This window comes from Rhinoderma darwinii, unplaced genomic scaffold, assembly GCF_050947455.1.
Source record: "Rhinoderma darwinii isolate aRhiDar2 unplaced genomic scaffold, aRhiDar2.hap1 Scaffold_967, whole genome shotgun sequence".
Classification (NCBI taxonomy): domain Eukaryota; kingdom Metazoa; phylum Chordata; class Amphibia; order Anura; family Rhinodermatidae; genus Rhinoderma; species Rhinoderma darwinii.
In genome coordinates, this window is record NW_027464542.1 from 1 (window position 1) to 23,712 (window position 23,712).

The window sequence follows — 23,712 nt, forward strand, 5'->3', positions numbered from 1 at the left end:
TAATGTCAATGGCCATTCTAAGCTGAATGTCCCTGCTATCGTCAGATCGCAGAAGTTACACAGCTTAAGGCCTCGCTAGTACCAGTGTGGGAGACTGTCTGGTAATCCGTGGTTCGGTTGACTTTTTATTATGTCGTTTAGATTTTGTTTCACAATTGATTAAAAAGGACTATGGATTAAAGCATTTAATGTGAATGGCCATTCTAAGCTGAATGTACCTTCTCTCATTAGATCGCAGAAGTTACACAGCTTAACGCCTCGCTAGTACCAGTGTGGGAGACTGTCTTGGAATCCATGGTGCGGTTGACTTTTTATTATGTCGTTTAGATTTTGTTTCACAATAGATTAAATAGGACTATGGATTAAAGCATTTACTGTCAATGGCCATTCTAAGCTGAATGTGCCTGCTCTCGTCAGAACGCAGAAGTTACACAGCTTAAGGCCTCGCTAGTACCAGTGTGTGAGACTGTCTGGGAATCCGTGGTGCGGTTGAATTGTTATTATGTCGTTTAGATTTTGTTTCACAATCGATTAAAAAGGACTATGGATTAAAACATTTACTGTCAATGGCCATTCTAAGCTGAATGTCCCTGCTCTCGTCAGATCGCAGAAGTTACACAGCTTAAGGCCTCGCTAGTACCAGTGTGGGAGACTGTCTGGGAATCCGTGGTGCGGTTGACTTTTTATTATGTTGTTTAGATTTTGTTACACAATAGATTAAATAGGACTATGGATTAAGGCTTTTAATGTCAATGGCCATTCTAAGCTGAATGTGCCTGATCTCGTCAGATTGCAGAAGTTACAAAGCTTAAGGCCTTGCTAGTACCAGTGTGGGAGACTGTCTGGGAATCCTTGGTGCGGTTGACTTTTTATTATGTCGTTTAGATTTTGTTTCACAATCGATTAAAAAGGACTATGGATTAAAGCATTTAATGTCAATGGCCATTCTAAGCTGAATGTGCCTGCTCTCGTCAGATCGCAGAAGTTACACAGCTTAACGCCTCGCTAGTACCAGTGTGGGAGACAGTCTGGGAATCCGTGGTGCGGTGGAATTTTTATTATGTCGTTTAGATTTTGTTTCACAATCGATTAAAAAGGACTATGGATTAAAGCATTTAATGTCAATGGCCATTCTAAGCTGAATGTCCCTGCTCTCGTCAGATCGCAGAAGTTACACAGCTTAAGGCCTCGCTAGTACCAGTGTGGGAGACTGTCTGGGAATCCGTGGTGCGGTTGATTTTTTATTATGTCGTTTAGATTTTCTTTCACAATCGATTAAAAAGGACTATGGATTAAAACATTTAATGTCAATGGCCATTCTAAGCTGAATGTGCCTGCTCTCGTCAGATCGCAGAAGTTACACAGCTTAAGGCCTCGCTAGTACCAGTGTGGGAGACTGTCTGGGAATCCGTGGTGCGGTTGACTTTTTATTATGTCGTTTAGATTTTGTTTCACAATAGATTAAATAGGACTATGGATTAAAGCATTTAACGTCAATGGCCATTCTAAGCTGAATGTGCCTGCTCTCGTCAGATCGCAGAAGTTACACAGCTTAAGGCTTCGCTAGTACCAGTGTGGGAGACTGTCTGGGAATCCGTGGTGCGGTTGAATTTTTATTATGTCGTTTAGATTTTGTTTCACAATCGATTAAAAAGGACTATGGATTAAAGCATTTAATGTCAATGGCCATTCTAAGCTGAATGTCCCTGCTATCGTCAGATCGCAGAAGTTACACAGCTTAAGGCCTCGCTAGTACCAGTGTGGAAGACTGTCTGGGAATCCGTGGTTCGGTTGACTTTTTATTATGTCGTTTAGATTTTGTTTCACAATTGATTAAAAAGGACTATGGATTAAAGCATTTAATGTCAATGGCCATTCTAAGCTGAATGTGCCTGCTCTCGTCAGATTGCAGAAGTTACACAGCTTAAGGCCTCGCTAGTACCAGTGTGGGAGACTGTCTGGGAATCCGTGGTGCGGTTGACTTTTTATTATGTCGTTTAGATTTTGTTTCACAATCGATTAAAAAGGACTATGGATTAAAGCATTTAATGTCAATGGCCATTCTAAGCTGAATGTGCCTGCTCTTGTCAGATCGCAGAAGTTACACAGCTTAAGGCCTCGCTAGTACCAGTGTGGGAGACTGTCTGGGAATCCGTGGTGCGGTTGAATTTTTATTATGTCGTTTAGATTTTGTTTCACAATAGATTAAATAGGACTATGGATTAAAGCATTTAACGTCAATGGCCATTCCAAGCTCAATGTGCCTGCTCTCGTCAGAACGCAGAAGTTACACAGCTTAAGGCCTCGCTAGTACCAGTGTGGGAGACTGTCTGGGAGTCCGTGGTGCGGTTGACTTTTCATTATGTCGTTTAGATTTTGTTTCACAATCGATTAAAAAGGACTATGGATTAAAGCATTTAATGTCAATGGCCATTCTAAGCTGAATGTGCCTGCTCTCGTCAGATCGCAGAAGTTACACAGCTTAAGGCCTCGCTAGTACCAGTGTGGGAGACTGTCTGGGAATCCGTGGTGCGGTTGACTTTTTATTATGTCGTTTAGATTTTGTTTCACAATAGATTAAATAGGACTATGGATTAAAGCATGTAACGTCAATGGCCATTCTAAGCTGAATGTGCCCGCTCTCGTCAGATCGCAGAAGTTACACAGCTTAAGGCCTCGCTGGTACCAGTGTGGGAGACGGTCTGGGAATCCGTGGTGCGGTTGAATTTTTATTATGTCGTTTAGATTTTGTTTCACAATAGATTAAATAGGACTATCGATTAAAGCATTTAACGTCAATGGCCATTCTAAGCTGAATGTGCCTGCTCTCGTCAGATCGCAGAAGTTACACAGCTAAAGGCCTCGCTAGTACCAGTGTGGGAGACTGTCTGGGAATCCGTGTTGCGGTTGAATTTTTATTATGTCGTTTAGATTTTGTTTCACAATCGATTAAAAAGGACTATGGATTAAAGTATATAAGGTCAATGGCCATTCTAAGCTGAATGTTCCTGCTCTCGTCAGATCGCAGAAGTTACACAGCTTAAGCCCTCGCTAGTACCAGTGTGGGAGACTGTCTGGGAATCCGTGGTGCGGTTGACTTTTTATTATGTCGTTTAGATTTTGTTTCACAATCGATTAAAAAGGACTATGGATTAAAGCATTTAAGGTAAATAGCCATTCTAAGCTGAATGTGCCTGCTCTCGTCAAATCGCAGAAGTTACACAGCTTAAGGCCTCGCTAGTACCAGTGTGGGAGACTGTCTGGGAATCCATGGTGCGGTTGATTTTTTATTATGTCGTTTAGATTTTGTTTCACAATAGATTAAATAGGACTATGGATTAAAGCATTTACCGTCAATGGCCATTCTAAGCTGAATGTGCCTGCTCTCGTCAGAACGCAGAAGTTACACAGCTTAAGGCCTCGCTAGTACCAGTGTGGGAGACTGTCTGGGAATCCGTGGTGCGGTTGACTTTTTATTATGTCGTTTAGATTTTGTTTCACAATCGATTAAAAAGGACTATGGATTAAAGCATTTAATGTCAATGGCTATTCTAAGCTGAATGTGCCTGCTCTCGTCAGATCGCAGAAGTTACACAGCTTAATCCCTCGCTAGTACCAGTGTGGGAGACTGTCTGGGAATCCGTGGTGCGGTTGACTTTTTATTATGTCGTTTAGATTTTGTTTCACAATCGATTAAAAAGGACTATGGATTAAAGCATTTAAGGTCAATGGCCATTCTAAGCTGAATGTGCCTGCTCTTGTCAAATCGCAGAAGTTACACTGCTTAAGGCCTCGCTAGTACCAGTGTGGGAGACTGTCTTGGAATCCATGGTGCGGTTGACTTTTTATTATGTCGTTTAGATTTTGTTTCACAATAGATTAAATAGGACTATGGATTAAAGCATATACTGTCAATGGCCATTCTAAGCTGAATGTGCCTTCTCTCGTCAGAACGCAGAAGTTACACAGCTTAAGGCCTCGCTAGTACCAGTGTGGGAGACTGTCTGGGAATCCGTGGTGCGGTTGAATTGTTATTATGTCGTTTAGATTTTGTTTCACAATTGATTAAATAGGACTATCGATTAAAGCATTTAACGTCAATGGCCATTCTAAGCTGAATGTGCCTGCTCTCGTCAGATCGCAGAAGTTACACAGCTTAAGGCCTCGCTAGTACCAGTGTGGGAGACTGTCTGGGAATCCGTGGTGCGGTTGAATTTTTATTATGTCGTTTAGATTTTGTTTCACAATCGATTAAAAAGGACTATGGATTAAAGCATTTAATGTCAATGGCCATTCTAAGCTGAATGTCCCTGCTCTCGTCAGATCGCAGAAGTTACACAGCTTAAGGCCTCGCTAGTACCAGTGTGGGAGACTGTCTGGGAATCCGTGGTGCGGTTGACTTTTTATTTTGTCATTTAGATTTTGTTTCACAATCGATTAAAAAGGACTATGGATTAAAGCATTTAATGTCAATGGCCATTCTAAGCTGAATGTGCCTGCTCTCGTCAGATCGCAGAAGTTACGCAGCTTAAGGCCTCGCTAGTACCAGTGTGGGAGACTGTCTGGGAATCCATGGTGCGGTTGACTTTTTATTATGTCGTTTAGATTTTGTTTCACAATCGATTAAAAAGGACTATGGATTAAAGCGTTTAAGTTCAATGGCCATTCTAAGCTGAATGTGCCTGCTCTCGTCAGATCGCAGAAGTTACACAGCTTAAGGCCTCGCTAGTACCAGTGTGGGAGACTGTCTGGGAATCCGTGGTGCGGTTGACTTTTTATTATGTCGTTTAGATTTTGTTTCACAATAGATTAAATAGGACTATGGATTAAAGCATTTAACGTCAGTGGCCATTCTAAGCTGAATGTGCCTGCTCTCGTCAGAACGCAGAAGTTACACAGCTTAAGGCCTCGCTAGTACCAGTGTGGGAGACTGTCTGGGAATCCGTGGTGCGGTTGAATTTTTATTATGTCGTTTAGATTTTGTTTCACAATCGATTAAAAAGGACTATGGATTAAAGCATTTAATGTCAATGGCCATTCTAAACTGAATGTCCCTGCTCTCGTCAGATCGCAGAAGTTACACAGCTTAAGGCCTCGCTAGTACCAGTGTGGGAGACTGTCTGGGAATCCGTGGTGCGGTTGACTTTTTATTATGTTGTTTAGATTATGTTTCAAAATAGATTAAATAGGACTATGGATTAAGGCTTTTAATGTCAATGGCCATTCTAAGCTGAATGTGCCTGCTCTCGTCAGATCGCAGAAGTTACACAGCTTAAGGCCTCGCTAGTACCAGTGTGGGAGACTGTCTGGGAATCCGTGGTGCGGTTGACTTTTTATTATGTCGTTTAGATTTTGTTTCACAATCGATTAAAAAGGACTATGGATTAAAGCATTTAATGTCAATGGCCATTCTAAGCTGAATGTGCCTGCTCTCGTCAGATCGCAGAAGTTACACAGCTTAAGGCCTCGCTAGTACCAGTGTGGGAGACTGTCTGGGAATCCATGGTGCGGTTGACTTTTTATTATGTTGTTTAGATTTTGTTTCACAATCGATTAAAAAGGACTATGGATTAAGGCTTTTAATGTCAATGGCCATTCTAAGCTGAATGTGCCTGCTCTCGTTAGATCGCAGAAGTTACACAGCCTAAGGCCTCGCTAGTACCAGTGTGGGAGACTGTCTGGGAATTCGTGGTGCAGTTGACTTTTTATTATGTCGTTTAGATTTTGTTTCACAATCGATTAAAAAGGACTATGGATTAAAGCATTTAATGTGAATGGCCATTCTAAGCTGAATGTACCTTCTCTCGTTAGATCGCAGAAGTTACACAGCTTAACGCCTCGCTAGTACCAGTGTGGGAGACTGTCTTGGAATCCATGGTGCGGTTGACTTTTTATTATGTCGTTTAGATTTTGTTTCACAATAGATTAAATAGGACTATGGATTAAAGCATTTACTGTCAATGGCCATTCTAAGCTGAATGTGCCTCCTCTCGTCAGAACGCAGAAGTTACACAGCTTAAGGCCTCGCTAGTACCAGTGTGTGAGACTGTCTGGGAATCCGTGGTGCGGTTGAATTGTTATTATGTCGTTTAGATTTTGTTTCACAATCGATTAAAAAGGACTATGGATTAAAACATTTACTGTCAATGGCCATTCTAAGCTGAATGTCCCTGCTCTCGTCAGATCGCTAGAAGTTACACAGCTTAAGGCCTCGCTAGTACCAGTGTGGGAGACTGTCTGGGAATCCGTGGTACGGTTGACTTTTTATTATGTTGTTTAGATTTTGTTTCACAATAGATTAAATAGGACTATGGATTAAGGCTTTTAATGTCAATGGCCATTCTAAGCTGAATGTGCCTGCTCTCGTCAGATCGCAGAAGTTACACAGCTTAAGGCCTTCGCTAGTACCAGTGTGGGAGACTGTCTGGGAATCCGTGGTGCGGTTGACTTTTTATTATGTCGTTTAGATTTTGTTTCACAATCGATTAAAAAGGACTATGGATTAAAGCATTTAATGTCAATGGCCATTCTAAGCTGAATGTGCCTGCTCTGGTCAGATCGCAGAAGTTACACAGCTTAAGGCCTCGCTAGTACCAGTGTGGGAGACTGTCTGGGAATCCATGGTGCGGTTGACTTTTTATTATGTTGTTTAGATTTTGTTTCACAATCGATTAAAAAGGACTATGGATTAAGGCTTTTAATGTCAATGGCCATTCTAAGCTGAATGTGCCTGCTCTCGTCAGATCGCAGAAGTTACACAGCTTAAGGCCTTGCTAGTACCAGTGTGGGAGACTGTCTGGGAATTTGTGGTGCAGTTGACTTTTTATTATGTCGTTTAGATTTTGTTTCACAATCGATTAAAAAGGACAATGGATTAAAGCATTTAATGTCAATGGCCATTCTAAGCTGAATGTGCCTTCTCTCGTTAGATCGCAGAAGTTACACAGCTTAACGCCTCGCTAGTACCAGTGTGGGAGACTGTCTGGGAATCCGTGGTGCGGTTGACTTTTTATTATGTCGTTTAGATTTTGTTTCACAATCGATTAAAAATGACTATGGATTAAAGCATTTAATGTCAATGGCCATTCTAAGCTGAATGTCCCTGCTCTCGTCAGATCGCAGACGTTACACAGCTTAAGGCCTCGCTAGTACCAGTGTGGGAGACTGTCTGGGAATCCGTGGTGCTGTTGACCTTTTATTATGTCGTTTAGATTTTGTTTCACAATCGATTAAATAGGACTATGGATTAAGGCTTTTAATGTCAATGGCCATTCTAAGCTGAATGTGCCTGCTCTCGTCAGATCGCAGAAGTTACACAGCTTAAGGCCTCGCTAGTACCAGTGTGGGAGACTGTCTGGGAATTCGTGGTGCGGTTGACTTTTTATTATGTCGTTTAGATTTTGTTTCACAATCGATTAAAAAGGACTATGGATTAAAGCTTTTAATGTCAATGGCCATTCTAAGCTGAATGTGCCTTCTCTCGTTAGATCGCAGAAATTACACAGCTTAACGCCTCGCTAGTACCAGTGTGGGAGACTGTCTGGGAATCCGTGGTGCGGTTGACTTTTTATTATGTCGTTTAGATTTTGTTTCACAATAGATTAAATAGGACTATGGATTAAAGCATTTAATGTCAATGGCCATTCTAAGCTGAATGTCCCTGCTCTCGTCAGATTGCGGAAGTTACACAGCTTAAGGCCTCGCTAGTACCAGTGTGGGAGACTGTCTGGGAATCCGTGGTGCGGTTGACTTTTTATTATGTCGTTTAGATTTTGTTTCACAATCGATTAAAAAGGACTATGGATTAAAGCATTTAATGTCTATGGCCATTCTAAGCTGGATGTGCCTGCTCTCGTCAGATCGCAGAAGTTACACAGCTTAAGGCCTCGCTAGTACCAGTGTGGGAGACTGTCTGGGAATCCGTGGTGCGGTTGACTTTTTATTATGTCGTTTAGATTTTGTTTCACAATCGATTAAAAAGGACTATGGATTAAAGCATTTAATGTCAATGGCCATTCTAAGCTGGATGTGCCTGCTCTCGTCAGATCGCAGAAGTTACACAGCTTAAGGCCTCGCTAGTACCAGTGTGGGAGACTGTCTGGGAATCCGTGGTGCGGTTGACTTTTTATTATGTCGTTTAGATTTTGTTTCACAATCGATTAAAAAGGACTATGGATTAAAGCATTTAATGTCAATGGCCATTCTAAGCTGAATGTCCCTGCTCTCGTCAGATCGCAGAAGTTACACAGCTTAAGGCCTCGCTAGTACCAGTGTGGGAGACTGTCTGGGAATCCGTGGTGCGGTTGACTTTTTATTATGTCGTTTAGATTTTGTTTCACAATCGATTAAAAAGGACTATGGATTAAAGCATTTAATGTCAATGGCCATTCTAAGCTGAATGTGTCTGCTCTCGTCAGATCGCAGAAGTTACACAGCTTAAGGCCTTGCTAGTACCAGTGTGGGAGACTGTCTGGGAATCCGTGGTGTGGTTGAATTTTTATTATGTTGTTTAGATTTTGTTTCACAATAGATTAAATAGGACTATGGATTAAGGCTTTTAATGTCAATGGCCATTCTAAGCTGAACGTGCCTGCTCTCGTCAGATCGCAGAAGTTACACAGCTTAAGGCCTCGCTAGTACCAGTGTGGGAGACTGTCTGTGAATCCGTGGTGCGGTTGACTTTTTATTATATCGTTTAGATTTTGTTTCACAATCGATTAAAAAGGACTATGGATTAAAGCATTTAATGTCAATGGCCATTCTAAGCTGAATGTGCCTGCTCTCGTTAGATCGCAGAAGTTACACAGCTTAACGCCTCACTAGTACCAGTGTGGGAGACTGTCTGTGAATCCGTGGTGCGGTTGCCTTTTTATTATGTCGTTTAGATTTTGTTTCACAATAGATTAAATAGGACTATGGATTAAAGCATTTAACGTCAATGGCCATTCTAAGCTGAATGTGCCTGCTCTTGTCAGATCGCAGAAGTTACACAGCTTAAGGCCTCGCTAGTACCAGTGTGGGAGACTGTCTGGGAATCCGTGGTGAGGTTGTCTTTTTATTATGTCGTTTAGATTTTGTTTCACAATCGATTAAAAAGGATTATGGATTAAAGCATTTAATGTCAATGGCAATTCTAAGCTGAATGTGCCTGCTCTCGTTAGATCGCAGGAGTTACACAGCTTAACGCCTCACTAGTACTAGTGTGGGAGACTGTCTGGGAATCCGTGGTGTGGTTGACTTTTTATTATGTCGTTAAGATTTAGTTTCACAATAGATTAAATAGGACTATGGATTAAAGTATTTAACGTCAATGGCCATTCTAAGCTGAATGTGCCTGCTCTCGTCAGATCGCAGAAGTTACACAGCTTAAGGCCTCGCTAGTATTAGTGTGGGAGACTGTCTGGGAATCCGTGGTGCGGTTGAATTTTTATTATGTCGTTTAGATTTTGTTTCACAATCGATTAAAAAGGACTATGGATTAAAGCATTTAATGTCAATGGCCATTTTAAGCTGAATGTCCCTGCTCTCGTCAGATCGCAGAAATTACACAGCTTAAGGCCTCGCTAGTACCAGTGTGGGAGACTGTCTGGGAATCCGTGGTGCGGTTGACTTTTTATTATGTCGTTTAGATTTTGTTTCACAATCGATTAAAAAGGACTATGGATTAAAGCATTTATTGTCAATGGCCATTCTAAGCTGAATGTGCCTGCTCTCGTCAGATCGCAAAAGTTACACAGCTTAAGGCCTCGCTAGTACCAGTGTGGTAGACTGTCTGGGAATCCGTGGTGCGGTTGACTTTTTATTATGTCGTTTAGATTTTGTTTCACAATCAATTAAAAAGGACTATGGATTAAAACATTTAATGTCAATGGCCATTCTAAGCTGAATGTGCCTGCTCTCGTCAGATCGCAGAAGTTACACAGCTTAAGGCCTTGCTAGTACCAGTGTGGGAGACTGTCTGGGAATCCGTGGTGCGGTTGACTTTTTATTATGTCGTTTAGATTTTGTTTCACAATAGATTAAATAGGACTATGGATTAAAGCATTTAACGTCAATGGCCATTCTAAGCTGAATGTGCCTGCTCTCGTCAGAACGCAGAAGTTACACAGCTTAAGGCCTCGCTAGTACCAGTGTTGGAGACTGTCTGGGAATCCGTGGTGCGGTAGAATTTTTATTATGTCGTTTAGATTTTGTTTCACAATCGATTAAAAAGGACTATGGATTAAGCATTTAATGTCAATGGCCATTCTAAGCTGAATGTGCCTGCTCTCGTCAAATCGCAGAAGTTACACAGCTTAAGGCCTCGCTAGTACTAGTGTGGGAGACTGTCTGGGAATCCGTGGTGCGGTTGACTTTTTATTATGTTGTTTAGATTTTGTTTCACAATCGATTAAAAAGGACTATGGATTAAAGCATTTAATGTCAATGGCCATTCTAAGCTGAATGTGCCTGCTCTCGTCAGATCGCAGAAGTTACACAGCTTAAGGCCTCGCTAGTACCAGTGTGGGAGACTGTCTGGGAATCCGTGGTGCGGTTGACTTTTTATTATGTTGTTTAGATTTTGTTTCACAATAGATTAAATATGACTATGGATTAAGGCTTTTAATGGCAATGGCCATTCTAAGCTGAATGTGCCTGCTCTCGTCAGATCGGAGAAGTTACACAGCTTAAGGCCTCGTTAGTACCAGTGTGGGAGACTGTCTGGGAATCCGTGGTGCGGTTGACTTTTTATTATGTCGTTTAGATTTTGTTTCACAATCGATTAAAAAGGACTATGGATTAAAGCATTTAATGTCAATGGCCATTCTAAGCTGAATGTGCCTGCTCTCGTTAGATCGCAGAAGTTACACAGCTTAAGGCCTCGCTAGTACTAGTGTGGGAGACTGTCTGGGAATCCGTGGTGCGGTTGACTTTTTATTATGTCGTTTAGATTTTGTTTCACAATCGATTAAAAAGGACTATGGATTAAAGCATTTAGTGTCAACGGCAATGGCAATTCTAAGCTGAATGTGCCTGCTCTCGTTAGATCGCAGAAGTTACTCAGCTTAACGCCTCACTAGTACCAGTGTGGGAGACTGTCTGGGAATCCGTGGTGTGGTTGACTTTTTATTATGTCGTTAAGATTTAGTTTCACAATAGATTAAATAGGACTATGGATTAAAGCATTTAACGTCAATGGCCATTCTAAGCTGAATGTGCCTGCTCTCGTCAGATCGCAGAAGTTACACAGCTTAAGGCCTCGCTAGTACCAGTGTGGGAGACTGTCTGGGAATCCGTGGTGCGGTGGAATTTTTATTATGTCGTTTAGATTTTGTTTCACAATCGATTAAAAAGGACTATGGATTAAAGCATTTAATGTCAATGGCCATTCTAAGCTGAATGTCCCTGCTCTCGTCAGATCGCAGAAGTTACACAGCTTAAGGCCTTGCTAGTACCAGTGTGGGAGACTGTCTGGGAATCCGTGGTGCGGTTGACTTTTTTATTATGTCGTTTAGATTTTGTTTCACAATCGATTAAAAAGGACTATGGATTAAAGCATTTATTGTCAATGGCCATTCTAAGCTGAATGTGCCTGCTCTCGTCAGATCGCAGAAGTTACACAGCTTAAGGCCTCGCTAGTACCAGTGTGGGAGACTGTCTGGGAATCCGTGGTGCAGTTGACTTTTTATTATGTCGTTTAGATTTTGTTTCACAATCAATTAAAAAGGACTATGGATGAAAAGCATTTAATGTCAATGGCCATTCTAAGCTGAATGTGCCTGCTCTCGTCAGATCGCAGAAGTTACACAGCTTAAGGCCTTGCTAGTACCAGTGTGGGAGACTGTCTGGGAATCCGTGGTGCGGTTGCCTTTTTATTATGTCGTTTAGATTTTGTTTCACAATAGATTAAATAGGACTATGGATTAAAGCATTTAACGTCAATGGCCATTCTAAGCTGAATGTGCCTGCTCTCGTCAGAACGCAGAAGTTACACAGCTTAAAGCCTCGCTAGTACCAGTGTTGGAGACTGTCTGGGAATCCGTGGTGCGGTTGACTTTTTATTATGTCGTTTAGATTTTGTTTCACAATCGATTAAAAAGGACTATGGATTAAGCATTTAATGTCAATGGCCATTCTAAGCTGAATGTCCCTGCTCTCGTCAGATCGCAGAAGTTACACAGCTTAAGGCCTCGCTAGTACCAGTGTGGGAGACTGTCTGGGAATCCGTGGTGCGGTTGACTTTTTATTATGTTGTTTAGATTTTGTTTCACAATAGATTAAATAGGACTATGGATTAAGGCTTTTAATGGCAATGGCCATTCTAAGCTGAATGTGCCTGCTCTCGTCAGATCGCAGAAGTTACACAGCTTAAGGCCTCGTTAGTACCAGTGTGGGAGACTGTCTGGGAATCCGTGGTGCGGTTGACTTTTTATTATGTCATTTAGATTTTGTTTCACAATCGATTAAAAAGGACTATGGATTAACGCATTTAATGTCAATGGCCATTCTAAGCTGAATGTGCCTGCTCTCGTCAGATCGCAGAAGTTACACAGCTTAAGGCCTCGCTAGTACCAGTGTGGGAGACTGTCTGGGAATCCGTGGTGCGGTTGACTTTTTATTATGTCGTTTAGATTTTGTTTCACAATCGATTAAAAAGGACTATGAATTAAAGCATTTAATGTCAATGGCCATTCTAAGCTGAATGTGCCTGCTCTCGTTAGATCACAGAAGTTACACAGCTTAACGCCTCGCTAGTACCAGTGTGGGAGACTGTCTGGGAATCCGTGGTGCGGTTGACTTTTTATTATGTCGTTTAGATTTTGTTTCACAATAGATTAAATAGGACTATGGATTAAAGCATTTAACGTCAATGGCCATTCTAAGCTGAATGTGCCTGCTCTCGTCAAATCGCAGAAGTTACACAGCTTAAGGCCTCGCTAGTACCAGTGTGGGAGACTGTCTGGGAATCCGTGGTGCGGTTGAATTTTTATTATGTTGTTTAGATTTTGTTTCACAATCGATTAAAAAGGACTATGGATTAAAGCATTTAATGTCAATGGCCATTCTAAGCTGAATGTCCCTGCTCTCGTCAGATCGCAGAAGTTACACAGCTTAAGGCCTCGCTAGTACCAGTGTGGGAGACTGTCTGGGAATCCGTGGTGCGGTTGACTTTTTATTATGTCGTTTAGATTTTGTTTCACAATCGATTAAAAAGGACTATGGATTAAAGCATGTAATGTCAATGGCCATTCTAAGCTGAATGTGCCTGCTCTCGTTAGATCGCAGAAGTTACACAGCTTAACGCCTCGCTAGTACCAGTGTGGGAGACTGTCTGGGAATCCGTGGTGCGGTTGACTTTTTATTATGTCGTTTAGATTTTGTTTCACAATAGATTAAATAGGACTATGGATTAAAGCATTTAACGTCAATGGCCATTCTAAGCTGAATGTGCTTCTCTCGTCAGATCGCAGAAGTTACACAGCTTAAGGCCTCGCTAGTACCAGTGTGGGAGACTGTCTGGGAATCCGTGGTGCGGTTGAATTTTTATTATGTCGTTTTGATTTTGTTTCACAATCGATTAAAAAGGACTATGGATTAAAGCATTTAATGTCAATGGCCATTCTAAGCTGAATGTCCCTGCTCTCGTCAGATCGCAGAAGTTACACAGCTTAAGGCCTCGCTAGTAACAGTGTGGGAGACTGTCTGGGAATCCGTGGTGCGGTTGACTTTTTATTATGTCGTTTAGATTTTGTTTCACAATCGATTAAAAAGGACTATGGATTAAAGCATTTAATGTCAATGGCCATTCTAAGCTGAATGTGTCTGCTCTCGTCAGATCGCAGAAGTTACACAGCTTAAGGCCTCGCTAGTACCAGTGTGGGAGACTGTCTGGGAATCCGTGGTGCGGTTGACTTTTTATTATGTCGTTTAGATTTTGTTTCACAATCGATTAAAAAGGACTATGGATTAAAGCATTTAATGTCAATGGCCATTCTAAGCTAAATGTGCCTTCTCTCGTTAGATCGCAGAAGTTACACAGCTTAACGCCTCGCTAGTACCAGTGTGGGAGACTGTCTGGGAATCCGTGGTGCGGATGACTTTTTATTATGTCGTTTAGATTTTGTTTCACAATCGATTAAAAAGGACTATGGATTAAACGTCAATGGCCATTCTAAGCTGAATGTGCCTGCTCTCGTCAGAACGCAGAAGTTACACAGTTTAAGGCCTCGCTAGTACCAGTGTGGGAAACTGTCTGGGAATCCGTGGTGCGGTTGACTTTTTATTATGTTGTTTAGATTTTGTTTCACAATCGATTAAAAAGGACTATGGATTAAAGCATTTAATGTCAATGGCCATTCTAAGCTGAATGTGCCTGCTCTCGTCAGACTGCAGAAGTTACACAGCTTAAGGCCTCGCTAGTACCAGTGTGGGAGACTGTCTGGGAATCCGTGGTGCGGTTGCCTTTTTATTATGTCGTTTAGATTTTGTTTCACAATCGATTAAATAGGAGTATGGATTAAGGATTTTAATGTCAATGCCCATTCTAAGCTGAATGTGCCTGCTCTCGTCAGATCGCAGAAGTTACACAGCTTAAGGCCTCGCTAGTACCAGTGTGGGAGACTGTCTGGGAATCCGTGGTGCGGTTGACTTTTTATTATGTCGTTTAGATGTTGTTTCACAATCGATTAAAAAGGACTATGGATTAAAGCATTTAATGTCAATGGCCATTCTAAGCTGAATGTGCCTGCTCTCGTTAGATCGCAGAAGTTACACAGCTTAACGCCTCGCTAGTACCAGTGTGGGAGACTGTCTGGGAATCCGTGGTGCGGTTGAATTTTTATTATGTCGTTTAGATTTTGTTTCACAATCGATTAAAAAGGGCTATGTATTAAAGCACTTAATGTCAATGGCCACTCTAAGCTGAATGTCCCTGCTCTCGTCAGATCGCAGAAGTTACACAGCTTAAGGCCTCGCTAGTACCAGTGTGGGAGACTGTCTGGGAATCCGTGGTGCGGTCGACTTTTTATTATGTTGTTTAGATTTTGTTTCACAATAGATTAAATAGGAGTATGGATTAAGGCTTTTAATGTCAATGGCCATTCTAAGCTGAATGTGCCTGCTCTCGTCAGATCGCAGAAGTTACACAGCTTAAGGCCTCGCTAGTACCAGTGTGGGAGACTGTCTGGGAATCTGTGGTGCGGTTGAATTTTTATTATGTCGTTTAGATTTTGTTTCACAATCGATTAAAAAGGACTATGGATTAAAGCATTTAATGTCAATGGCCATTCTAAGCTGAATGTCCCTGCTCTCGTCAGATTGCGGAAGTTACACAGCTTAAGGCCTCGCTAGTACCAGTGTGGGAGACTGTCTGGGAATCCGTGGTGCGGTTGACTTTTTATTATGTCGTTTAGATTTTGTTTCATAATCGATTAAAAAGGACTATGGATTAAAGCATTTAATGTCAATGGCCATTCTAAGCTGAATGTGCCTGCTCTCGTCAGATCGCAGAAGTTACACAGCTTAAGGCCTCGCTAGTACCAGTGTGGGAGACTGTCTGGGAATCCGTGGTGCGGTTGACTTTTTATTATGTCGTTTAGATTTTGTTTCACAATAGATTAAATAGGACTATGGATTAAAGCATTTAACGTCAATGGCCATTCTAAGCTGAATGTTCCTGCTCTCGTCAGAACGCAGAAGTTACACAGCTTAAGGCCTCGCTAGTACCAGTGTGGGAGACTGTCTGGGAATCCGTGGTGCGGTAGACTTTTTATTATGTCGTTTAGATTTTGTTTCACAATCGATTAAAAAGGACTATGGATTAAAGCATTTAATGTCAATGGCAATTCTAAGCTGAATGTGCCTGTTCTCGTTAGATCGCAGAAGTTACACAGCTTAAGCCCTCGCTAGTACCAGTGTGGGAGAGTGTCTGGGAATCCGTGGTGTGGTTGCCTTTTTATTATGTTGTTTAGATTTTGTTTCACAATCGATTAAAAAGGACTATGGATTAAAGCATTTAATGTCAATGGCCATTCTAAGCTGAATGTGCCTGCTTTCGTTAGATCGCAGAAGTTACACAGCTTAAGGCCTCGCTAGTACCAGTGTGGGAGACTGTCTGGGAATCTGTGGTGCGGTTGAATTTTTATTATGTCGTTTAGATTTTGTTTCACAATCGATTAAAAAGGACTATGGATTAAAGCATTTAATGTCAATGGCCATTCTAAGCTGAATGTCCCTGCTCTCGTCAGATCGCAGAAGTTACACAGCTTAAGGCCTTGCTAGTACCAGTGAGGGAGACTGTCTGGGAATTCGTGGTGCGGTTGACTTTTTATTATGTTGTTTAGATTTTGTTTCACAATCGATTAAAAAGGACTATGGATTAAAGCATTTAATGGCAATGGCCATTCTAAGCTGAATGTGCCTGCTCTCGTCAGACCGCAGAAGTTACACAGCTTAAGGCCTCGCTAGTACCAGTGTGGGAGACTGTCTGGGAATCCGTGGTGCGGTTGACTTTTTATTATGTCGTTTAGATTTTGTTTCACAATCGATTAAAAAGGACTATGGATTAAAGCATTTGATGTCAATGGCCATTCTAAGCTGAATGTCCCTGCCCTCGTCAGATCGCAGAAGTTACACAGCTTAAGGCCTTGCTAGTACCAGTGTGGGAGACTGTCTGGGAATCCGTGGTGCGGTTGACTTCTTATTATGTCGTTTAGATTTTGTTTCACAATAGATTAAATAGGACTATGGATTAAAGCATTTAATGTCAATGGCCATTCTAAGCTGAATGTCCCTGCTCTCGTCAGATCGCAGAAATTACACAGCTTAAGGCCTCGCTAGTACCAGTGTGGGAGACTGTCTGGGAATCCGTGGTGCGGTTGACTTTTTATTATGTCGTTTAGATTTTGTTTCACAATCGATTAAAAAGGACTATGGATTAAAGCGTTTATTGTCAATGGCCATTCTAAGCTGAATGTGCCTGCTCTCGTCAGATCGCAAAAGTTACACAGCTTAAGGCCTCGCTAGTACCAGTGTGGGAGACTGTCTGGGAATCCGTGGTGCGGTTGAATTTTTATTATGTCGTTTAGATTTTGTTTCACAATCAATTAAAAAGGACTATGGATTAAAACATTTAATGTCAATGGCCATTCTAAGCTGAATGTGCCTGCTCTCGTCAGATCGCAGAAGTTACACAGCTTAAGGCCTTGCTAGTACCAGTGTGGGAGACTGTCTGGGAATCCGTGGTGCGGTTGACTTTTTATTATGTTGTTTAGATTTTGTTTCACAATAGATTAAATAGGACTATGGATTAAAGCATTTAACGTCAATGGCCATTCTAAGCTGAATGTGCCTGCTCTCATCAGAACACAGAAGTTACACAGCTTAAGGCCTCGCTAGTACCAGTGTTGGAGACTGTCTGGGAATCCGTGGTGCGGTAGAATTTTTATTATGTCGTTTAGATTTTGTTTCACAATCGATTAAAAAGGACTATGGATTAAACATTTAATGTCAATGGCCATTCTAAGCTGAATGTGCCTGCTCTCGTCAGATCGCAGAAGTTACACAGCTTAAGGCCTCGCTAGTACTAGTGTGGGAGACTGTCTGGGAATCCGTGGTGCGGTTGACTTTTTATTATGTTGTTTAGATTTTGTTTCACAATAGATTAAATAGGACTATGGATTAAGGCTTTTAATGGCAATGGCCATTCTAAGCTGAATGTGCCTGCTCTCGTCAGATCGCAGAAGTTACACAGCTTAAGGCCTCGTTAGTACCAGTGTGGGAGACTGTCTGGGAATCCGTGGTGCGGTTGACTTTTTATTATGTCGTTTAGATTTTGTTTCACAATCGATTAAAAAGGACTATGGATTAAAGCATTTAATGTCAATGGCCATTCTAAGCTGAATGTGCCTGCTCTCGTCAGATCGCAGAAGTTACACAGCTTAAGGCCTCGCTAGTACCAGTGTGGGAGACTGTCTGGGAATCCGTGGTGCGGTTGACTTTTTATTATGTTGTTTAGATTTTGTTTCACAATAGATTAAATAGGACTATGGATTAAGGCTCTTAATGGCAATGGCCATTCTAAGCTGAATGTGCCTGCTCTCGTCAGATCGCAGAAGTTACACAGCTTAAGGCCTCGTTAGTACCAGTGTGGGAGACTGTCTGGGAATCCGTGGTGCGGTTGACTTTTTATTATGTCGTTTAGATTTTGTTTCACAATCGATTAAAAAGGACTATAGATTAAAGCATTTAATGTCAATGGCCATTCTAAGCTGAATGTGCCTGCTCTCGTTAGATCGCAGAAGTTACACAGCTTAACGCCTCGCTAGTACCAGTGTGGGAGACTGTCTGGGAATCCGTGGTGCGGTTGCCTTTTTATTATGTCGTTTAGATTTTGTTTCACAATCGATTAAAAAGGACTATGGATTAAAGCATTTAATGTCAATGGCCATTCTAAACTGAATGTCCCTGCTCTCGTCAGATCGCAGAAGTTACACAGCTTAAGGCCTCGCTAGTACCAGTGTGGGAGACTGTCTGGGAATCTGTGGTGCGGTTGACTTTTTATTATGTTGTTTAGATTTTGTTTCAAAATAGATTAAATAGGACTATGGATTAAGGCTTTTAATGTCAATGGCCATTCTAAGCTGAATGTGCCTGCTCTCGTCAGATCGCAGAAGTTACACAGCTTAAGGCCTCGCTAGTACCAGTGTGGGAGACTGTCTGGGAATCCGTGGTGCGGTTGACTTTTTATTATGTCGTTTAGATTTTGTTTCACAATCGATTAAAAAGGACTATGGATTAAAGCATTTAATGTCAATGGCCATTCTAAGCTGAATGTGCCTGCTCTCGTCAGATCGCAGAAGTTACACAGCTTAAGGCCTCGCTAGTACCAGTGTGGGAGACTGTCTGGGAATCCATGGTGCGGTTGACTTTTTATTATGTTGTTTAGATTTTGTTTCACAATCGATTAAAAAGGACTATGGATTAAGGCTTTTAATGTCAATGGCCATTCTAAGCTGAATGTGCCTGCTCTCGTCAGATCGCAGAAGTTACACAGCTTAAGGCCTCGCTAGTACCAGTGTGGGAGACTGTCTGGGAATTCGTGGTGCAGTTGACTTTTTATTATGTCGTTTAGATTTTGTTTCACAATCGATTAAAAAGGACTATGGATTAAAGCATTTAATGTGAATGGCCATTCTAAGCTGAATGTACCTTCTCTCGTTAGATCGCAGAAGTTACACAGCTTAACGCCTCGCTAGTACCAGTGTGGGAGACTGTCTTGGAATCCATGGTGCGGTTGACTTTTTATTATGTCGTTTAGATTTTGTTTCACAATAGATTAAATAGGACTATGGATTAAAGCATTTACTGTCAATGGCCATTCTAAGCTGAATGTGCCTGCTCTCGTCAGAACGCAGAAGTTACACAGCTTAAGGCCTTGCTAGTACCAGTGTGTGAGACTGTCTGGGAATCCGTGGTGCGGTTGAATTGTTATTATGTCGTTTAGATTTTGTTTCACAATCGATTAAAAAGGACTATGGATTAAAACATTTACTGTCAATGGCCATTCTAAGCTGAATGTCCCTGCTCTCGTCAGATCGCTAGAAGTTACACAGCTTAAGGCCTCGCTAGTACCAGTGTGGGAGACTGTCTGGGAATCCGTGGTGCGGTTGACTTTTTATTATGTTGTTTAGATTTTGTTTCACAATAGATTAAATAGGACTATGGATTAAGGCTTTTAATGTCAATGGCCATTCTAAGCTGAATGTGCCTGCTCTCGTCAGATCGCAGAAGTTACACAGCTTAAGGCCTTCGCTAGTACCAGTGTGGGAGACTGTCTGGGAATCCGTGGTGCGGTTGACTTTTTATTATGTCGTTTAGATTTTGTTTCACAATCGATTAAAAAGGACTATGGATTAAAGCATTTAATGTCAATGGCCATTCTAAGCTGAATGTGCCTGCTCTGGTCAGATCGCAGAAGTTACACAGCTTAAGGCCTCGCTAGTACCAGTGTGGGAGACTGTCTGGGAATCCATGGTGCGGTTGACTTTTTATTATGTTGTTTAGATTTTGTTTCACAATCGATTAAAAAGGACTATGGATTAAGGCTTTTAATGTCAATGGCCATTCTAAGCTGAATGTGCCTGCTCTCGTCAGATCGCAGAAGTTACACAGCTTAAGGCCTTGCTAGTACCAGTGTGGGAGACTGTCTGGGAATTCGTGGTGCAGTTGACTTTTTATTATGTCGTTTAGATTATGTTTCACAATCGATTAAAAAGGACTATGGATTAAAGCATTTAATGTCAATGGCCATTCTAAGCTGAATGTGCCTTCTCTCGTTAGATCGCAGAAGTTACGCAGCTTAACGCCTCGCTAGTACCAGTGTGGGAGACTGTCTGGGAATCCGTGGTGCGGTTGACTTCTTATTATGTCGTTTAGATTTTGTTTCACAATCGATTAAAAATGACTATGGATTAAAGCATTTAATGTCAATGGCCATTCTAAGCTGAATGTCCCTGCTCTCGTCAGATCGCAGAAGTTACACAGCTTAAGGCCTCGCTAGTACCAGTGTGGGAGACTGTCTGGGAATCCGTGGTGCTGTTGACCTTTTATTATGTCGTTTAGATTTTGTTTCACAATCGATTAAATAGGACTATGGATTAAGGCTTTTAATGTCAATGGCCATTCTAAGCTGAATGTGCCTGCTCTCGTCAGATCGCAGAAGTTACACAGCTTAAGGCCTCGCTAGTACCAGTGTGGGAGACTGTCTGGGAATTTGTGGTGCGGTTGACTTTTTATTATGTCGTTTAGATTTTGTTTCACAATCGATTAAAAAGGACTATGGATTAAAGCTTTTAATGTCAATGGCCATTCTAAGCTGAATGTGCCTTCTCTCGTTAGATCGCAGAAGTTACACAGCTTAACGCCTCGCTAGTACCAGTGTGGGAGACTGTCTGGGAATCCGTGGTGCGGTTGACTTTTTATTATGTCGTTTAGATTTTGTTTCACAATAGATTAAATAGGACTATGGATTAAAGCATTTAATGTCAATGGCCATTCTAAGCTGAATGTCCCTGCTCTCGTCAGATCGCGGAAGTTACACATCTTAAGGCCTCGCTAGTACCAGTGTGGGAGACTGTCTGGGAATCCGTGGTGCGGTTGACTTATTATTATGTCGTTTAGATTTTGTTTCACAATCGATTAAAAAGGACTATGGATTAAAGCCTTTAATGTCAATGGCCATTCTAAGCTGAATGTGCCTGCTCTCGTCAGGTCGCAGAAGTTACACAGCTTAAGGCCTCGCTAGTACCAGTGTGGGAGACTGTCTGGGAATCCGTGGTGCGGTTGACTTTTTATTATGTCGTTTAGATTTTGTTTCACAATCGATTAAAAAGGACTATGGATTAAAGCATTTAATGTCAATGGCCATTCTAAGCTGAATGTGCCTGCTCTCGTCAGATCGCAGAAGTTACACAGCTTAAGGCCTCGCTAGTACCAGTGTGGGAGACTGCCTGGGAATCCGTGGTGCGGTTGACTTTTTATTATGTCGTTTAGATTTTGTTTCACAATAGATTAAATAGGACTATGGATTAAAGCATTTAACGTCAATGGCCATTCTAAGCTGAATGTGCCTGCTCTCGTCAGAACGCAGAAGTTACACAGCTTAAGGCCTCGCTAGTACCAGTGTGGGAGACTGTCTGGGAATCCATGGTGCGGTTGAATTTTTATTATGTCGTTTAGATTTTGTTTCACAATCGATTAAAAAGGACTATGGATTAAAGCATTTAATGTCAATGGCCATTCTAAGCTGAATGTCCCTGCTCTCGTCAGATCGCAGAAGTTACACAGCTTAAGGCCTCGCTAGTACCAGTGTGGGAGACTGTCTGGGAATCCGTGGTGCGGTTGACTTTTTATTATGTCGTTTAGATTTTGTTTCACAATCGATTAAAAAGGACTATGGATTAAAGCATTTAATGTCAATGGCCATTCTAAGCTGAATGTGTCTGCTCTCGTCAGATCGCAGAAGTTACACAGCTTAAGGCCTTGCTAGTACCAGTGTGGGAGACTGTCTGGGAATCCGTGGTGTGGTTGAATTTTTATTATGTTGTTTAGATTTTGTTTCACAATAGATTAAATAGGACTATGGATTAAGGCTTTTAATGTCAATGGCCATTCTAAGCTGAACGTGCCTGCTCTCGTCAGATCGCAGAAGTTACACAGCTTAAGGCCTCGCTAGTACCAGTGTGGGAGACTGTCTGTGAATCCGTGGTGCGGTTGACTTTTTATTATATCGTTTAGATTTTGTTTCACAATCGATTAAAAAGGACTATGGATTAAAGCATTTAATGTCAATGGCCATTCTAAGCTGAATGTGCCTGCTCTCGTTAGATCGCAGAAGTTACACATCTTAACGCCTCACTAGTACCAGTGTGGGAGACTGTCTATGAATCCGTGGTGCGGTTGCCTTTTTATTATGTCGTTTAGATTTTGTTTCACAATAGATTAAATAGGACTATGGATTAAAGCATTTAACGTCAATGGCCATTCTAAGCTGAATGTGCCTGCTCTTGTCAGATCGCAGAAGTTACACAGCTTAAGGCCTCGCTAGTACCAGTGTGGGAGACTGTCTTGGAATCCGTGGTGTGGTAGAATTTTTATTATGTCGTTTAGATTTTGTTTCACAATCGATAAAAAAGGACTATGGATTAAAGCATTTAATGTCAATGGCCATTCTAAGCTGAATGTCCCTGCTCTCGTCAGATCGCAGAAGTTACACAGCTTAAGGCCTCGCTAGTACCAGTGTGGGAGACTGTCTGGGAATCCGTGGTGCGGTTTTACTTTTTATTATGTTGTTTAGATTTTGTTTCACAATAGATTAAATAGGACTATGGATTAAGGCTTTTAATGTCAATGGCCATTCTAAGCTGAATGTGCCTGCTCTCGTCAGATCACAGAAGTTACACAGCTTAAGGCCTCGCTAGTACCAGTGTGGGAGACTGTCTGGGAATCCGTGGTGCGGTTGACTTTTTATTATGTTGTTTAGATTATGTTTCACAATAGATTAAATAGGACTATGGATTAAGGCTTTTAATGTCAATGGCCATTCTAAGCTGAATGTGCCTGCTCTCGTCAGATCGCAGAAGTTACACAGCTTAAGGCCTCGTTAGTACCAGTGTGGGAGACTGTCTGGGAATCCGTGGTGCGGTTGCCTTTTTATTATGTCGTTTAGATTTTGTTTCACAATCGATTAAAAAGGACTATGGATTAAAGCATTTAGTGTCAATGGCCATTCAAAGCTGAATGTGCCTGCTCTCGTTAGATCGCAGAAGTTACACAGCTTAACGCATCGCTAGTACCAGTGTGGGAGACTGTCTGGGAATCCGTGGTGCGGTTGAATTTTTATTATGTCGTTTTGATTTTGTTTCACAATCGATTAAAAAGGACTATGGATTAAAGCGTTTAATGTCAATGGCCATTCTAAGCTGAATGTCCCTGCTCTCGTCAGATCGCAGAAGTTACACAGCTTAAGGCCTCGCTAGTACCAGTGTGGGAGACTGTCTGGGAATCCGTGGTGTGGTTGACTTTTTATTATGTCGTTTAGATTTTGTTTCACAATCGATTAAAAAGGACTATGGATTAAAGCATTTGATGTCAATGGCCATTCTAAGCTGAATGTCCCTGCCCTCGTCAGATCGCAGAAGTTACACAGCTTAAGGCCTCGTTAGTACCAGTGTG

At 41.7% G+C, this 23,712-nt stretch overlaps 101 pseudogenes; all 101 read left to right on the forward strand.

The window, feature by feature from the left end:
* Positions 1–376: 376 nt before the first annotated feature.
* LOC142734169 (5S ribosomal RNA) lies at positions 377–495 on the forward strand (annotated as a pseudogene).
* Positions 496–562: 67 nt separating this feature from the next.
* Positions 563–681, forward strand: LOC142733717 (5S ribosomal RNA; annotated as a pseudogene).
* Positions 682–1,120: 439 nt separating this feature from the next.
* Positions 1,121–1,239, forward strand: LOC142733837 (5S ribosomal RNA; annotated as a pseudogene).
* A 67-nt stretch (positions 1,240–1,306) lies between these two features.
* Positions 1,307–1,425, forward strand: LOC142733945 (5S ribosomal RNA; annotated as a pseudogene).
* A 67-nt stretch (positions 1,426–1,492) lies between these two features.
* On the forward strand, positions 1,493–1,611 carry LOC142733995 (5S ribosomal RNA; annotated as a pseudogene).
* Positions 1,612–1,864: 253 nt separating this feature from the next.
* On the forward strand, positions 1,865–1,983 carry LOC142733857 (5S ribosomal RNA; annotated as a pseudogene).
* A 67-nt stretch (positions 1,984–2,050) lies between these two features.
* LOC142734147 (5S ribosomal RNA) lies at positions 2,051–2,169 on the forward strand (annotated as a pseudogene).
* Positions 2,170–2,236: 67 nt separating this feature from the next.
* Positions 2,237–2,355, forward strand: LOC142734106 (5S ribosomal RNA; annotated as a pseudogene).
* Positions 2,356–2,422: 67 nt separating this feature from the next.
* Positions 2,423–2,541, forward strand: LOC142733957 (5S ribosomal RNA; annotated as a pseudogene).
* Positions 2,542–2,794: 253 nt separating this feature from the next.
* LOC142733681 (5S ribosomal RNA) lies at positions 2,795–2,913 on the forward strand (annotated as a pseudogene).
* A 67-nt stretch (positions 2,914–2,980) lies between these two features.
* On the forward strand, positions 2,981–3,099 carry LOC142733940 (5S ribosomal RNA; annotated as a pseudogene).
* Positions 3,100–3,352: 253 nt separating this feature from the next.
* Positions 3,353–3,471, forward strand: LOC142733676 (5S ribosomal RNA; annotated as a pseudogene).
* A 439-nt stretch (positions 3,472–3,910) lies between these two features.
* On the forward strand, positions 3,911–4,029 carry LOC142734195 (5S ribosomal RNA; annotated as a pseudogene).
* Positions 4,030–4,096: 67 nt separating this feature from the next.
* On the forward strand, positions 4,097–4,215 carry LOC142733863 (5S ribosomal RNA; annotated as a pseudogene).
* A 67-nt stretch (positions 4,216–4,282) lies between these two features.
* LOC142733718 (5S ribosomal RNA) lies at positions 4,283–4,401 on the forward strand (annotated as a pseudogene).
* Positions 4,402–4,468: 67 nt separating this feature from the next.
* On the forward strand, positions 4,469–4,587 carry LOC142733797 (5S ribosomal RNA; annotated as a pseudogene).
* Positions 4,588–4,654: 67 nt separating this feature from the next.
* Positions 4,655–4,773, forward strand: LOC142733795 (5S ribosomal RNA; annotated as a pseudogene).
* Positions 4,774–4,840: 67 nt separating this feature from the next.
* On the forward strand, positions 4,841–4,959 carry LOC142733918 (5S ribosomal RNA; annotated as a pseudogene).
* A 67-nt stretch (positions 4,960–5,026) lies between these two features.
* On the forward strand, positions 5,027–5,145 carry LOC142733934 (5S ribosomal RNA; annotated as a pseudogene).
* A 67-nt stretch (positions 5,146–5,212) lies between these two features.
* On the forward strand, positions 5,213–5,331 carry LOC142733969 (5S ribosomal RNA; annotated as a pseudogene).
* Positions 5,332–5,398: 67 nt separating this feature from the next.
* LOC142733921 (5S ribosomal RNA) lies at positions 5,399–5,517 on the forward strand (annotated as a pseudogene).
* A 67-nt stretch (positions 5,518–5,584) lies between these two features.
* Positions 5,585–5,703, forward strand: LOC142733925 (5S ribosomal RNA; annotated as a pseudogene).
* Positions 5,704–6,329: 626 nt separating this feature from the next.
* On the forward strand, positions 6,330–6,449 carry LOC142734047 (5S ribosomal RNA; annotated as a pseudogene).
* A 67-nt stretch (positions 6,450–6,516) lies between these two features.
* LOC142734203 (5S ribosomal RNA) lies at positions 6,517–6,635 on the forward strand (annotated as a pseudogene).
* Positions 6,636–6,702: 67 nt separating this feature from the next.
* Positions 6,703–6,821, forward strand: LOC142733839 (5S ribosomal RNA; annotated as a pseudogene).
* A 253-nt stretch (positions 6,822–7,074) lies between these two features.
* On the forward strand, positions 7,075–7,193 carry LOC142733834 (5S ribosomal RNA; annotated as a pseudogene).
* Positions 7,194–7,260: 67 nt separating this feature from the next.
* LOC142733809 (5S ribosomal RNA) lies at positions 7,261–7,379 on the forward strand (annotated as a pseudogene).
* A 253-nt stretch (positions 7,380–7,632) lies between these two features.
* LOC142734072 (5S ribosomal RNA) lies at positions 7,633–7,751 on the forward strand (annotated as a pseudogene).
* Positions 7,752–7,818: 67 nt separating this feature from the next.
* Positions 7,819–7,937, forward strand: LOC142733777 (5S ribosomal RNA; annotated as a pseudogene).
* Positions 7,938–8,004: 67 nt separating this feature from the next.
* On the forward strand, positions 8,005–8,123 carry LOC142733695 (5S ribosomal RNA; annotated as a pseudogene).
* Positions 8,124–8,190: 67 nt separating this feature from the next.
* Positions 8,191–8,309, forward strand: LOC142733719 (5S ribosomal RNA; annotated as a pseudogene).
* A 67-nt stretch (positions 8,310–8,376) lies between these two features.
* LOC142733675 (5S ribosomal RNA) lies at positions 8,377–8,495 on the forward strand (annotated as a pseudogene).
* Positions 8,496–8,562: 67 nt separating this feature from the next.
* Positions 8,563–8,681, forward strand: LOC142733885 (5S ribosomal RNA; annotated as a pseudogene).
* A 253-nt stretch (positions 8,682–8,934) lies between these two features.
* On the forward strand, positions 8,935–9,053 carry LOC142733659 (5S ribosomal RNA; annotated as a pseudogene).
* Positions 9,054–9,306: 253 nt separating this feature from the next.
* LOC142734022 (5S ribosomal RNA) lies at positions 9,307–9,425 on the forward strand (annotated as a pseudogene).
* A 67-nt stretch (positions 9,426–9,492) lies between these two features.
* On the forward strand, positions 9,493–9,611 carry LOC142733890 (5S ribosomal RNA; annotated as a pseudogene).
* A 67-nt stretch (positions 9,612–9,678) lies between these two features.
* Positions 9,679–9,797, forward strand: LOC142734014 (5S ribosomal RNA; annotated as a pseudogene).
* Positions 9,798–9,864: 67 nt separating this feature from the next.
* On the forward strand, positions 9,865–9,983 carry LOC142733761 (5S ribosomal RNA; annotated as a pseudogene).
* Positions 9,984–10,050: 67 nt separating this feature from the next.
* Positions 10,051–10,169, forward strand: LOC142734036 (5S ribosomal RNA; annotated as a pseudogene).
* A 66-nt stretch (positions 10,170–10,235) lies between these two features.
* Positions 10,236–10,354, forward strand: LOC142733927 (5S ribosomal RNA; annotated as a pseudogene).
* A 67-nt stretch (positions 10,355–10,421) lies between these two features.
* On the forward strand, positions 10,422–10,540 carry LOC142733981 (5S ribosomal RNA; annotated as a pseudogene).
* Positions 10,541–10,607: 67 nt separating this feature from the next.
* LOC142733624 (5S ribosomal RNA) lies at positions 10,608–10,726 on the forward strand (annotated as a pseudogene).
* A 67-nt stretch (positions 10,727–10,793) lies between these two features.
* LOC142733703 (5S ribosomal RNA) lies at positions 10,794–10,912 on the forward strand (annotated as a pseudogene).
* A 259-nt stretch (positions 10,913–11,171) lies between these two features.
* LOC142734052 (5S ribosomal RNA) lies at positions 11,172–11,290 on the forward strand (annotated as a pseudogene).
* Positions 11,291–11,357: 67 nt separating this feature from the next.
* On the forward strand, positions 11,358–11,476 carry LOC142733832 (5S ribosomal RNA; annotated as a pseudogene).
* A 68-nt stretch (positions 11,477–11,544) lies between these two features.
* On the forward strand, positions 11,545–11,663 carry LOC142733696 (5S ribosomal RNA; annotated as a pseudogene).
* A 68-nt stretch (positions 11,664–11,731) lies between these two features.
* On the forward strand, positions 11,732–11,850 carry LOC142733931 (5S ribosomal RNA; annotated as a pseudogene).
* A 67-nt stretch (positions 11,851–11,917) lies between these two features.
* LOC142734006 (5S ribosomal RNA) lies at positions 11,918–12,036 on the forward strand (annotated as a pseudogene).
* Positions 12,037–12,102: 66 nt separating this feature from the next.
* On the forward strand, positions 12,103–12,221 carry LOC142733720 (5S ribosomal RNA; annotated as a pseudogene).
* A 67-nt stretch (positions 12,222–12,288) lies between these two features.
* LOC142733783 (5S ribosomal RNA) lies at positions 12,289–12,407 on the forward strand (annotated as a pseudogene).
* A 67-nt stretch (positions 12,408–12,474) lies between these two features.
* Positions 12,475–12,593, forward strand: LOC142733993 (5S ribosomal RNA; annotated as a pseudogene).
* A 67-nt stretch (positions 12,594–12,660) lies between these two features.
* Positions 12,661–12,779, forward strand: LOC142733682 (5S ribosomal RNA; annotated as a pseudogene).
* A 67-nt stretch (positions 12,780–12,846) lies between these two features.
* On the forward strand, positions 12,847–12,965 carry LOC142734192 (5S ribosomal RNA; annotated as a pseudogene).
* Positions 12,966–13,032: 67 nt separating this feature from the next.
* On the forward strand, positions 13,033–13,151 carry LOC142733721 (5S ribosomal RNA; annotated as a pseudogene).
* Positions 13,152–13,218: 67 nt separating this feature from the next.
* Positions 13,219–13,337, forward strand: LOC142734115 (5S ribosomal RNA; annotated as a pseudogene).
* A 252-nt stretch (positions 13,338–13,589) lies between these two features.
* On the forward strand, positions 13,590–13,708 carry LOC142734028 (5S ribosomal RNA; annotated as a pseudogene).
* A 67-nt stretch (positions 13,709–13,775) lies between these two features.
* Positions 13,776–13,894, forward strand: LOC142733840 (5S ribosomal RNA; annotated as a pseudogene).
* A 245-nt stretch (positions 13,895–14,139) lies between these two features.
* Positions 14,140–14,258, forward strand: LOC142733794 (5S ribosomal RNA; annotated as a pseudogene).
* A 67-nt stretch (positions 14,259–14,325) lies between these two features.
* On the forward strand, positions 14,326–14,444 carry LOC142734134 (5S ribosomal RNA; annotated as a pseudogene).
* A 67-nt stretch (positions 14,445–14,511) lies between these two features.
* On the forward strand, positions 14,512–14,630 carry LOC142733960 (5S ribosomal RNA; annotated as a pseudogene).
* Positions 14,631–14,697: 67 nt separating this feature from the next.
* Positions 14,698–14,816, forward strand: LOC142733669 (5S ribosomal RNA; annotated as a pseudogene).
* A 67-nt stretch (positions 14,817–14,883) lies between these two features.
* LOC142734070 (5S ribosomal RNA) lies at positions 14,884–15,002 on the forward strand (annotated as a pseudogene).
* Positions 15,003–15,069: 67 nt separating this feature from the next.
* On the forward strand, positions 15,070–15,188 carry LOC142733968 (5S ribosomal RNA; annotated as a pseudogene).
* A 67-nt stretch (positions 15,189–15,255) lies between these two features.
* Positions 15,256–15,374, forward strand: LOC142734073 (5S ribosomal RNA; annotated as a pseudogene).
* A 67-nt stretch (positions 15,375–15,441) lies between these two features.
* Positions 15,442–15,560, forward strand: LOC142734005 (5S ribosomal RNA; annotated as a pseudogene).
* Positions 15,561–15,627: 67 nt separating this feature from the next.
* Positions 15,628–15,746, forward strand: LOC142733704 (5S ribosomal RNA; annotated as a pseudogene).
* Positions 15,747–15,999: 253 nt separating this feature from the next.
* On the forward strand, positions 16,000–16,118 carry LOC142734208 (5S ribosomal RNA; annotated as a pseudogene).
* A 67-nt stretch (positions 16,119–16,185) lies between these two features.
* LOC142733987 (5S ribosomal RNA) lies at positions 16,186–16,304 on the forward strand (annotated as a pseudogene).
* A 67-nt stretch (positions 16,305–16,371) lies between these two features.
* LOC142733929 (5S ribosomal RNA) lies at positions 16,372–16,490 on the forward strand (annotated as a pseudogene).
* A 67-nt stretch (positions 16,491–16,557) lies between these two features.
* On the forward strand, positions 16,558–16,676 carry LOC142734097 (5S ribosomal RNA; annotated as a pseudogene).
* A 67-nt stretch (positions 16,677–16,743) lies between these two features.
* On the forward strand, positions 16,744–16,862 carry LOC142733708 (5S ribosomal RNA; annotated as a pseudogene).
* Positions 16,863–16,929: 67 nt separating this feature from the next.
* Positions 16,930–17,048, forward strand: LOC142734067 (5S ribosomal RNA; annotated as a pseudogene).
* Positions 17,049–17,115: 67 nt separating this feature from the next.
* LOC142733762 (5S ribosomal RNA) lies at positions 17,116–17,234 on the forward strand (annotated as a pseudogene).
* Positions 17,235–17,301: 67 nt separating this feature from the next.
* LOC142734196 (5S ribosomal RNA) lies at positions 17,302–17,420 on the forward strand (annotated as a pseudogene).
* A 66-nt stretch (positions 17,421–17,486) lies between these two features.
* Positions 17,487–17,605, forward strand: LOC142733784 (5S ribosomal RNA; annotated as a pseudogene).
* Positions 17,606–17,672: 67 nt separating this feature from the next.
* Positions 17,673–17,791, forward strand: LOC142733785 (5S ribosomal RNA; annotated as a pseudogene).
* Positions 17,792–17,858: 67 nt separating this feature from the next.
* Positions 17,859–17,977, forward strand: LOC142734017 (5S ribosomal RNA; annotated as a pseudogene).
* Positions 17,978–18,044: 67 nt separating this feature from the next.
* LOC142733786 (5S ribosomal RNA) lies at positions 18,045–18,163 on the forward strand (annotated as a pseudogene).
* Positions 18,164–18,230: 67 nt separating this feature from the next.
* On the forward strand, positions 18,231–18,349 carry LOC142733631 (5S ribosomal RNA; annotated as a pseudogene).
* Positions 18,350–18,416: 67 nt separating this feature from the next.
* Positions 18,417–18,535, forward strand: LOC142734034 (5S ribosomal RNA; annotated as a pseudogene).
* A 67-nt stretch (positions 18,536–18,602) lies between these two features.
* Positions 18,603–18,721, forward strand: LOC142734029 (5S ribosomal RNA; annotated as a pseudogene).
* Positions 18,722–18,788: 67 nt separating this feature from the next.
* Positions 18,789–18,907, forward strand: LOC142733923 (5S ribosomal RNA; annotated as a pseudogene).
* A 67-nt stretch (positions 18,908–18,974) lies between these two features.
* On the forward strand, positions 18,975–19,093 carry LOC142733846 (5S ribosomal RNA; annotated as a pseudogene).
* A 253-nt stretch (positions 19,094–19,346) lies between these two features.
* Positions 19,347–19,465, forward strand: LOC142733644 (5S ribosomal RNA; annotated as a pseudogene).
* A 67-nt stretch (positions 19,466–19,532) lies between these two features.
* LOC142733632 (5S ribosomal RNA) lies at positions 19,533–19,652 on the forward strand (annotated as a pseudogene).
* A 67-nt stretch (positions 19,653–19,719) lies between these two features.
* LOC142734049 (5S ribosomal RNA) lies at positions 19,720–19,839 on the forward strand (annotated as a pseudogene).
* A 67-nt stretch (positions 19,840–19,906) lies between these two features.
* On the forward strand, positions 19,907–20,025 carry LOC142734204 (5S ribosomal RNA; annotated as a pseudogene).
* Positions 20,026–20,092: 67 nt separating this feature from the next.
* LOC142733751 (5S ribosomal RNA) lies at positions 20,093–20,211 on the forward strand (annotated as a pseudogene).
* A 253-nt stretch (positions 20,212–20,464) lies between these two features.
* LOC142733803 (5S ribosomal RNA) lies at positions 20,465–20,583 on the forward strand (annotated as a pseudogene).
* A 67-nt stretch (positions 20,584–20,650) lies between these two features.
* On the forward strand, positions 20,651–20,769 carry LOC142733716 (5S ribosomal RNA; annotated as a pseudogene).
* Positions 20,770–21,022: 253 nt separating this feature from the next.
* Positions 21,023–21,141, forward strand: LOC142734095 (5S ribosomal RNA; annotated as a pseudogene).
* A 67-nt stretch (positions 21,142–21,208) lies between these two features.
* LOC142733808 (5S ribosomal RNA) lies at positions 21,209–21,327 on the forward strand (annotated as a pseudogene).
* Positions 21,328–21,394: 67 nt separating this feature from the next.
* Positions 21,395–21,513, forward strand: LOC142733772 (5S ribosomal RNA; annotated as a pseudogene).
* Positions 21,514–21,580: 67 nt separating this feature from the next.
* LOC142734059 (5S ribosomal RNA) lies at positions 21,581–21,699 on the forward strand (annotated as a pseudogene).
* Positions 21,700–21,766: 67 nt separating this feature from the next.
* Positions 21,767–21,885, forward strand: LOC142733724 (5S ribosomal RNA; annotated as a pseudogene).
* A 67-nt stretch (positions 21,886–21,952) lies between these two features.
* On the forward strand, positions 21,953–22,071 carry LOC142733677 (5S ribosomal RNA; annotated as a pseudogene).
* A 67-nt stretch (positions 22,072–22,138) lies between these two features.
* Positions 22,139–22,257, forward strand: LOC142733886 (5S ribosomal RNA; annotated as a pseudogene).
* A 439-nt stretch (positions 22,258–22,696) lies between these two features.
* On the forward strand, positions 22,697–22,815 carry LOC142733619 (5S ribosomal RNA; annotated as a pseudogene).
* Positions 22,816–22,883: 68 nt separating this feature from the next.
* Positions 22,884–23,002, forward strand: LOC142733898 (5S ribosomal RNA; annotated as a pseudogene).
* Positions 23,003–23,069: 67 nt separating this feature from the next.
* Positions 23,070–23,188, forward strand: LOC142733752 (5S ribosomal RNA; annotated as a pseudogene).
* Positions 23,189–23,441: 253 nt separating this feature from the next.
* On the forward strand, positions 23,442–23,560 carry LOC142733848 (5S ribosomal RNA; annotated as a pseudogene).
* Positions 23,561–23,712: the final 152 nt, after the last annotated feature.